Source organism: Macrobrachium nipponense, chromosome 29 (assembly GCF_015104395.2).
Source record: "Macrobrachium nipponense isolate FS-2020 chromosome 29, ASM1510439v2, whole genome shotgun sequence".
Classification (NCBI taxonomy): Eukaryota; Metazoa; Arthropoda; class Malacostraca; order Decapoda; family Palaemonidae; genus Macrobrachium; species Macrobrachium nipponense.
Window position 1 is genome coordinate 34,609,098 of NC_061092.1, and position 10,000 is coordinate 34,619,097.

Consider the following 10,000-nt stretch of genomic DNA (forward strand, 5'->3'; position numbering starts at 1 on the left):
AAATATTCATACGAGTGTTGCATTTCCCCTAAACCAAGGGTAATCATTTATTTGAGATGTGAAAGGGGGACATATACAATAACAACAACGTATATGTCATGCATAACCCTAATATATATATAATTATATTATATTATATATATATATATATATATATATATATATATATATATATATACATATATATAATATATATATATATATATATATATATATATATATATCATTCGAGCTACAAATGTCCTTTAATATCTAATATGCTCTACCTCGGAATTGATATATTTTCATATATGTACCGAAGGGGAATTTTTAGTTGATAATAATTTCGTCCCCCCATGGGATCGAACCACCGTCCAGTGGACGGGAAACGAAATCAGAAACGGACAGAGAGGCTATAAGTTTATATCGATTCTGACCATTACAAATCACCGTCGATCTCGGTGTTTTCGTAATTAGAATCGATATGAAACCCCCTCAACCATGCTAGCCAATTCGAGCGTTTGACCAATGTAGCCTTGTTATGAATACTTATCACATCACCGTGATTCATATAAATCATTCGAGCTACAAATGTCCTTTAGCTCGAATGATTTATATGAATCACGATGATGTGATAAGTATTCATAAGGCTACGTTGGCCAAACGCTCGAATCGGCTAGCATGGTTGAGGGGATTTCATATCGATTCTAATTACGAAAACACCGAGATCGACAGTGATTTGTAATGGTCAGAATCGATATAAACTTATAGCCTCTCTGCTGGCCGACTCGATAGCATCACTGTCCGTTTCTGATTTCGTTTACCATCCACTGGACGGTGGTTTGATCCCATGGGGGGACGAAATTATTATCAACTAAAAATTCCCCTTCGGTACATATATGAAAATATATCAATTCCGAGGTAGAGCAAATTAGATATTAAAGGACATTTATAGCTCGAATGATTTATATGAATCACAGTGATGTGATAAGTATTCATAACAAGGCTACGTTGGTCAAACGCTCGAATCGGCTAGCATGGTTGAGGGGGTTTCATATCGATTCTAATTACGAAAACACCGAGATCGACGGTGATTTGTACTGGTCAGAATCGATATAAACTTATAGCCTCTCTGCTGGCTGACTCGATAGTGTCACTGTCCGTTTCTGATTTTGTTTCCCGTCCACTGGACAGTGGTTCGATCCCATGGGGGACGAAATTATTATCAACTAAAAATTCCCCTTCAGTACATATATGAAAATATATCAATTCCGAGGTAGAGCGAATTAGATATTAAAGGACATTTGTAGCTCGAATGATTTATATGAATCCCGATGATATGATAAGTATTCATAACAAGGCTACGTTGGTCAAACGCTCGAATCAGCTAGCATGGTTGAGGGGGTTTCATATCGAATCTAATTACGAAAACACCGAGATCGACAGTGATTTGTAATGGTCAGAATTGATATAAAACTTATAGCTCTCTGGCTGGGCTGACTCGACTCGTGTCACTGTCCGTTTCTGATTTTGTTTCCCGTTCCACTGGACAGTGGTCGATCCCATGGGGGACGAAAATTATTATCAACTAAAAATTCCCCTTCGGTACATATATGAAAATATATCAATTGCGAGGTAGAGCGAAGTAGATATTAAAGGACATTTGTAGCTCGAATGATTTATATGAATCACGGTGATGTGATAAGTCATCATATATATATATATAATAATATATATATATATATATATATATATATTATATATAATATATATTAGGGTTTTTAGTGTTTTATATATATGTGTGTATTAATATATATATATATATATATATATATATATATATATATATATATATATATCTATATTATATATATATTAGTAACCAACCCAGCACTGCCCGGGATAATTCTGAACCACAACTAATAAAAAAAGCTCTCTCTCTCTCTCTCTCTCTCCAACCCTCCCTGTCTCTTTACCTCTTTATTCTCCCTAACAACACCTCTACAAGTAGGAACAAGTGTTACATATAGGAACAAACAACCCTCATACCAACTACATGCTGCTTGGGAATGACATAAACAGTGTAGAATAAGAAGAGGATCTTGGTGTCATTATTACCAACAATTTAAAATCCACAAGAAAGTTCATAAAAGATTTATTAGGTTTACCTTTAAATAATTATAGTATTTAGATGTAGTAAACACCAAAATGAATAAATTAAAATATAATTCATTCAACATTTATTCATAACAAGTGTCACTTTCAATACCAAATGCTTTGAAAGGAAAAAGAGCAAACTTATAATATATACGTATATATATACATATGTGTGTATGTATGTGTCTATATTATCATAATTCATCACGCGATTCCTTTACTAAACATCCTCGACGAAGCAATGACCTTGTCTCTGCAATTAGTTCTCCATTAACTCATCACCGGTGACGTGGTGCTGTGATTTTCATATACAGAGAAATTTAATAGTTTCCATTTCAAGAGGTTGCAGCTGTAAGAACATCCTGTGTTTGATATGAGATGGGAATGAAATGTACATTTGGTGCAGTTGACGAAGCATATATATATAACTAATTCTGCAGGACAGACAACTGACAAGGGACAAGGGACAGGTTACAGGTTTCTTTACATTAGCCACCCTCAAAATGGTTGTGACATGTTATAAAGCTTTTTGCTCTCGGGGGTACGCCGCTGGGGGGGGGGCTACCGCTCACTCCAGACCCCCAGACCCCCTAACTTATGCCTCGTCAACGGCACCAAATGTACATTACATTACCAATCGATGTAACCTTATAGCTTCTCTGCTGGCCGACTCGATAGCGTCACTGTCCGTTTCTGATTTCGTTTCCCGTCCAATGGACGCTGGTTCGATCCCATGGGGGGACGAAATTATTATCAACTAAAAATTCCCTTTCGGTACATATATGAAAATATATCAATTCTGAGGTAGAGCGAATTACATATTAAAGGACATTTTTAGCTCGAATGATTTATATGAGTCACGGTGATGTGATAATTATTCATAACAAATATGATTCATTCAACATTTATTGATAGCAAGTGTCACTTTCAATACCAAATTGCTTTGAAAGGAAAAAGAGCAAACTAATGCATACATATATATATATATATATATATATATATATATATATATATATATATTAATGTTACAGTGAATATGTGAACACACGGATTTCACGAATTCCGTAGCCTAGGGAATATGTGAAATGACCAATTCGCCTCGGAGCATTTGACCTCCCGAGCCCTATTGTTAAACAGAGTGAGACAGTGGTTCATCTACACTGTTTTGCCGTGTTTAGTACAAGCCCTTGGGAAGTTTAAGAGTGTTTTACCATGTTTTAGTACCTGCCCTTGGAGGTCAGATGTGTTTTCCCGTGTTTGGTACTAGCCCTTGTAGGTGAAATGTGTTTTACCGTGTTCAGTACTACCCCTTCGAAGGTCAAATGTGTTTTACCATGTTTATATATATATATATATATATATAATATATATATATATATATATATATATATATATATAGCGTATCCAAAAAAGAGCAAAGAAACTGACAAGGTAAGAGGGCATTGTGGTTATTACAATCTCATATGTATCCGGTAAAACGGACCAGTAGATTCTACACACACACACACACACACACACACACACACACACACACACACACATATATATATATATATATATATATATATATATATATATATATATTATATATATATATATATATACATACGTATATATAATGTAAGGCTTTTTCTCCAAAAGCAACGTACATACATCCATACACAGAGCTTCTTGTCTTTTTTAACAATATGTCGAGTTTAAAATTTCAAATTTAAGTTAAAATGAGACTTCCTATACTTCCGATAAAAGGAAATAGATTACACTGTTAATAAAACGAAATAGGGAAACTTACACTTTCGATAAAAGCAAATAGGGAGACTTACACTGTTAATAAAAGGAAATAGGGAGACTTACACTTGTAATAAAAGGAAATAGGGAGACTTACACTTTCAATAAAAGGAAATAGGGAGACTTACACTTTTAATAAAAGGAAATAGGGAGACTTACACTTTTAATAAAAGGAAATAGGGAGACTTACACTTTCAATAAAAGGAAATAGGGAGACTTACACTTTCAATAAAAGGAAATAGGGAGACTTACACTTTTAATAAAAGGAATAGGGAGATATTACACTTTGCAATAAAGGAAATAGGGAGACTTACTTTTAATAAAAGGAAATAGGGAGACTTACACTTTTAATAAAAGGAAATAGGGAGACTTACACTTGTAATAAAAGGAAATAGGGAGACTTACACTTTCAATAAAAGGAAATAGGGAGACTTACACTTTCAATAAAAGGAAATAGGGAGACTTACACTTGTAATAAAAGGAAATAGGGAGACTTACACTTTTAATAAAAGGAAATAGGGAGACTTACTTTTAATAAAAGGAAATAGGGAAACTTACACTTTTAATAAAATTAAATAGGGAGACTTTACTTTAAACTTTTTAATAAAAGGAAATAGGGAGACTACTTTTTAATAAAAAGGAAATAGGGAGACTTACTTTTAATAAAAGGAAATAGGGAGACTTACACTTTTAATAAAACGAAATAGGGAGACTTACTTTTAATAAAAGGAAATAGGGAGACTTACTTTTAATAAAAGGAAATAGGGAGACTTACACTTTCAATAAAAGGAAATAGGGAGACTTACACTTGTAATAAAAGGAAATAGGGAGACTTACACTTTTAATAAAAGGAAATAGGGAGCCTTACTTTTAATAAAAGGAAATAGGGAGACTTACACTTTTAATAAAATTAAATAGGGAGAGTTACACTTTCAATAAAAGTAAATAGGGAGACTTACACTTTTAATAAAAGGAAATAGGGAGACTTACTTTTAATAAAAGGAAATAGGGAGACTTACTTTTAATAAAAGTAAATAGGGAGACTTACACTTTTAATAAAAGGAAATAGGGACACTTACTTTTAATAAAAGGAAATAGGGAGACTTACACTTTCAATAAAAGGAAATAGGGAGACTTACACTTGTAATAAAAGGAAATAGGGAGACTTACACTTTCAATAAAAGGAAATAGGGAGACGTTACACTTTCAATAAAAGGAAATAGGGAGACTTACTTTTATAAAAGGGAAATAGGGAGACTTACTTTTAATAAAAGGTAAAAAATAGGAGACTTACACTTTTAATAAAAGGAAATTAGGGGACACTTACTTTCAATAAAACGGGAATAGGGAGACTTACACTTTCAATAAAAGGAAATAGGGAGACTTACACTTGTAATAAAAGGAAATAGGGAGACTTACACTTTCAATAAAAGGAAATAGGGAGACTTACACTTTCAATAAAAGGAAATAGGGAGACTTACACTTTCAATAAAAGTAAATAGGGATACTTACACTTTTAATAAAAGGAATAGTGAGACTTACTTTCAATAAAACGAAATAGGAGACTTACACTTGTAATAAAAGGAAATAGGGAGACTTACACTTTAAATAAAAGGAAATAGGGAGCCTTACTTTTAATAAAAGGAAATAGGAGGGGACTTACACTTAATAATTACATAGGGAGAGTTACACTTTCAAATAAAAGTAAAATAGGGAGACTTACACTAATTACTAGGAAATAGGGAGACTTACTTTTAATAAAAGAAATAGAACTTACTTTTAATAAAAGGTAAATAAGGAGACTTACACTTTCTAATAAAGGAAATAGGGAGACTTAACACTTTCAATAAAAGAATGGACTAGGAGACTTTCATAGAGTTTCACAATAAAGGAAATAGGAGACTTACACTGTAAATAGGGACATATGAATACTTCTTTACATTTCATAAAAGGGAATAGGAGACTTACACAAAAAATTTTAGGGAGAAATAGAATAAAAGGAATACTTCACTTTTAATAAAAGGAAATAGGGAGATTTACTTTTAATAAAAGGAAATAGGGAGACTTACGTTTAAATAAAAGGGTAAATAGGAGGAATTACACTAAAATAAATACAGGGATAGGTGAGACTTACACTTTCAATAAAAGGAATAGGGATACTTACACTTTTCAAATAGGAAATAGGGAGACTTACACTTAATAATAAAAGGAAATAGGGAGACTTACACTTTCAATAAAAGGAAATAGGGAGACGTAAACAAGTTTCAATAAAACAAATAAGCAGAGACTTAACACTTTTCAATAAAAGATATGGGAGACTTACACACACTTTTAATAAATAGGATATTTTATAGGAAATACATACACTTAGTCAATAAAAAGAAAATAGGGAGACTTACACTTTCAATAAAAGGAAAAAATAGGGTAGGTAGGGTTTATTACACATGTCAATAAAAGGAAATAGGGATCTTACACTATTCAATAAAAGGAAATAGGGAGACTTACACTTTCAATAAAAGGAAATAGGGAGACTTACACGGTGCAAATAAAGAAATAGGGAGACTTATACTAATAGGACATAGGGAGACGTTACACTATCAATAAAAGGAAATTAGGGAGACTTACACTTTCAATAAAAGGAATAGAAAAGGTAGACTTACACTCAATAAAAGGAAATAGGATCTTACACTTTTAATAAAAGGAAAATAGGGATCTTACACTTTTAATAAAAGGAAATAGGGAGACTTACACTTCAAATAAAAGGAAATAGGGAGACTACACGTTTTTTTAATAAAAGGAAATAGGGAGACTTACACTATCAATCATTTTTAAAAGAAAAGGAAATACTTACACTTTCAATACCAGCAATAGGGAGACTTACACTTTTAATAAAAGGTGAGGAAATACTTACACTAGTTCACAATAAAAGGAAATAGGGAGACTTACACAGACTTAAAACACAAACAAATAAAAAGGAAATAGGGACATTACACAAAACAACTTACAGTAATAAAAGGAAATAGGAGACTTACACTTTTAATAAAAGGAAACAAATAGGAGAACTTACACATCACTCAATAAAAGGAAATAGGGAGACTTACAAAACTTAGAATCTTTTAATAAAAGGAAATAGAGATTTACACTAGAAATAGGGAGACTTACACTTTTAATAAAAGGAAATAGGAGACTTAGCACTAATAAAAGGAAATAGGGAGACTTGACACTTCAATAAAAGGAAATATGGAATACTTACACTTTTAATACACAGGAATAGGATAACTTACACTTTTAAATAAAAGAAATAGGGAGACTTACACTTCCGATAAATAGGAAATTAAGGAGAACTTACACTTGTAATAAAAGTGAAATAGTGGAGACTTACACTTGTAATAAAAGGAGATAGGGAGAAGTATCACTTTCATTAGAAGGAAATAGGGAGAGTTACACTTTCAATACAAGTAAATAGGAGACTTACACTTTTATAAAAGGAAATATGGATACTTTACACTTGTAATAAAAGGAAATAGGTAGACTTACCCCTTTCAATAAACGGGAACAATAGGGAGACGACCTTTCCATAAAGGAAATAGGGAGACGTACTTTCAATAAAAGGAAATAAGGGAGACTTACACTTTTAATTTACCGGATTAGGGAGACTTCACTTTTAATAAAAGGACTAGGGAGACTTCACAACTTTTAATAAAAGGAGCATAGGGAGACTTACACTTTTAATAATAGGAAATAAGGAGACTTACACTTTCAATAAAAGGAAATAGGGAGACTTACACTTTTAATAAAAGGAAATAGGGATACTTTTTAATAGGAAATAGACTTTACACTTTAATAAAAGGAAATAGGGAGACTTACACTGTAATAAAAGGAAATAGGAGACTTACACTAACAATAAAAGGAAATAGGGAGAGTTACACATGTATAATAAAGGAAATAGGGAGGGAACTTGGACACTTCAATAAAAACTAAATAGGGAGAATTAAACTTTCAAATAAAAGGAAATAGGGGATTCTTACATTTTAAATAAAAGGAAATAGGGAGACTATACTTTTAATAAAAGGAAATAGGGATTACTTACACTTGTTTTAATAAAAGGAAATGGGAGAATTACACTTTTAATAAAGGAAAATAGGAGACTTACACTTTCAATAAAAAGGAAATAGGGAGAACTTACACTTTCAATAAAAGGAAATAGGGAGACTTACACTTTAATAAAAGGAAATAGGGATGACTTGACACTTTTAATAAAAGGAAATAGGGTACTTTTCCCCCCCACTTTTCCTAAAAGGAAATAAAAGGGAGGGAGACTTACACTTTAATACAAAAGGAAATAGGGAGACTTACAATAAAAGGAATAGGGATACTTTACACTTTTAATAAAAGGAAATAGGGAGACTTACAATTTTAATTACAAGGAAAATAGGGAGACTTACAATAAAAGGAAATAGGGATACTTACACTTGTTTTAATAAAAGGAAATAGGGAGACTTACACTTTTAATTTTAAAAGGGAATAGGGAGACTTACACTATTACAAAAAAGGGAAAATAGAAACTTACACTTTTCCCGATAATAGGAAATAAGGAGACTTACACTGTAATAAAAGGAAAATAGGAGACTACATTAACTTTTAATAAAAGAGAAATAGACTTAACTCTTACAAGGAAACTAGGGACTTACAATAAAAGAATAGGATAATTACTAAAAGGAAATAGGGAGACTTACACTAAATACAGGAAAATGGGAGAGACTTACAAATTTTATGGAAATGGGAGACTTACACTTTTAATGGAAATAAAAGGAAATTATGGAGGGACTTACACTTTTAATAGGGAATAAATGGGAGACTTACACTATTACAAAAAAGGGAATAGGGAAACTTACACTTCGAAAAATAGGAATAGGAGACTTACACTTGTAATAAAAGGAAATAGGGAGACTTTACACTTGTATAAAAGGAAATAGGGATACTTACATTTTCGATAAAAAGGGAAATAGGGAGACTTACACTTTCGATAAAAGGAAATAGGGAGACTTACACTTTCGATCAAAGGAAATATCGAGACTTACACTTCCGATAATAGGAAATAAGGAGACTTACACTTGTAATAATAGGAAATAGGGAGACTTACACTTTAAATAAAAGGAAATAGGGAGACTTACACTTTCGATAAAAGGAAAGAGGGAGACTTACACTTCCGATAAAAGGAAATAGGGAGACTTACACTTTCGATAAAAGGAAATAGGGAGACTTACCACTTCGATAAAAGGAAATAGGGAGACTTACACTTTCGATAAACAAAGGAAGGAGAACTTACACTTGTAATAAAATGAAATAGGGAGGGGACTTACCACTTTCGATAAAAGGAAATAGGGAGACTTACACTTTTAATAAAAGGAAATAGGGAGACTTACACTTTTAATAAAAGGAAGGAGGAGGACTTACAACTATCAATAAAAGGAATTTGTGAGACTTACACTATCAATAAAAGGAATTTGTGAGACTTACACTTTCGATAAAAGGAAATAGGGAGACTTACACTTTCGATAAAAGGAAATAGGGAGACTTACACTTTCGTTAAAAGGAAATAGGGAGACTTACACTTTCGATAAAAGGCAATAGGGAGGGACTTACAATCTCGATTAAAAAGTAAATAGGGAGGACTTACATTGTAATAAAAGGAAATAGGGAAGACTATTTAACATTTTTAATAAAGGAAATAAGGAAGATACACTAATCAATAAAAGGAATTCTGTGAGACTTACACGTTTCGATCAAAGGAAAATAGGAGGACTTTTACCACTTTCGGATAAAAAAGGAAATAGGGGGAGATTACACTTTTGTTAAAAGGAAAATCAGGGGAGGACTTACACTTTCGGAATAAAGGACATAGGGGCGACTTACACTTTCGTTAAAAGGAAATAGGGAGACTTACACTTAATAAAAGGAAATAGGGAGACTTACACTTCCGCGAAAAAGAAATGGAGAGAATTGATGGTCTCTAACAGTTACAGTGACTAGGGAAACGGCAGCAACGACCGCCTTCTTCAAAGAGACACAAACT

General features: G+C 32.4%; 1 pseudogene; it reads right to left on the reverse strand.

Moving 5' to 3' along the window:
- LOC135206231 (alpha-(1,3)-fucosyltransferase C-like) overlaps positions 1-10,000 on the reverse strand; it is a 37,442-nt pseudogene that overhangs the window by 26,298 nt on the left and 1,144 nt on the right.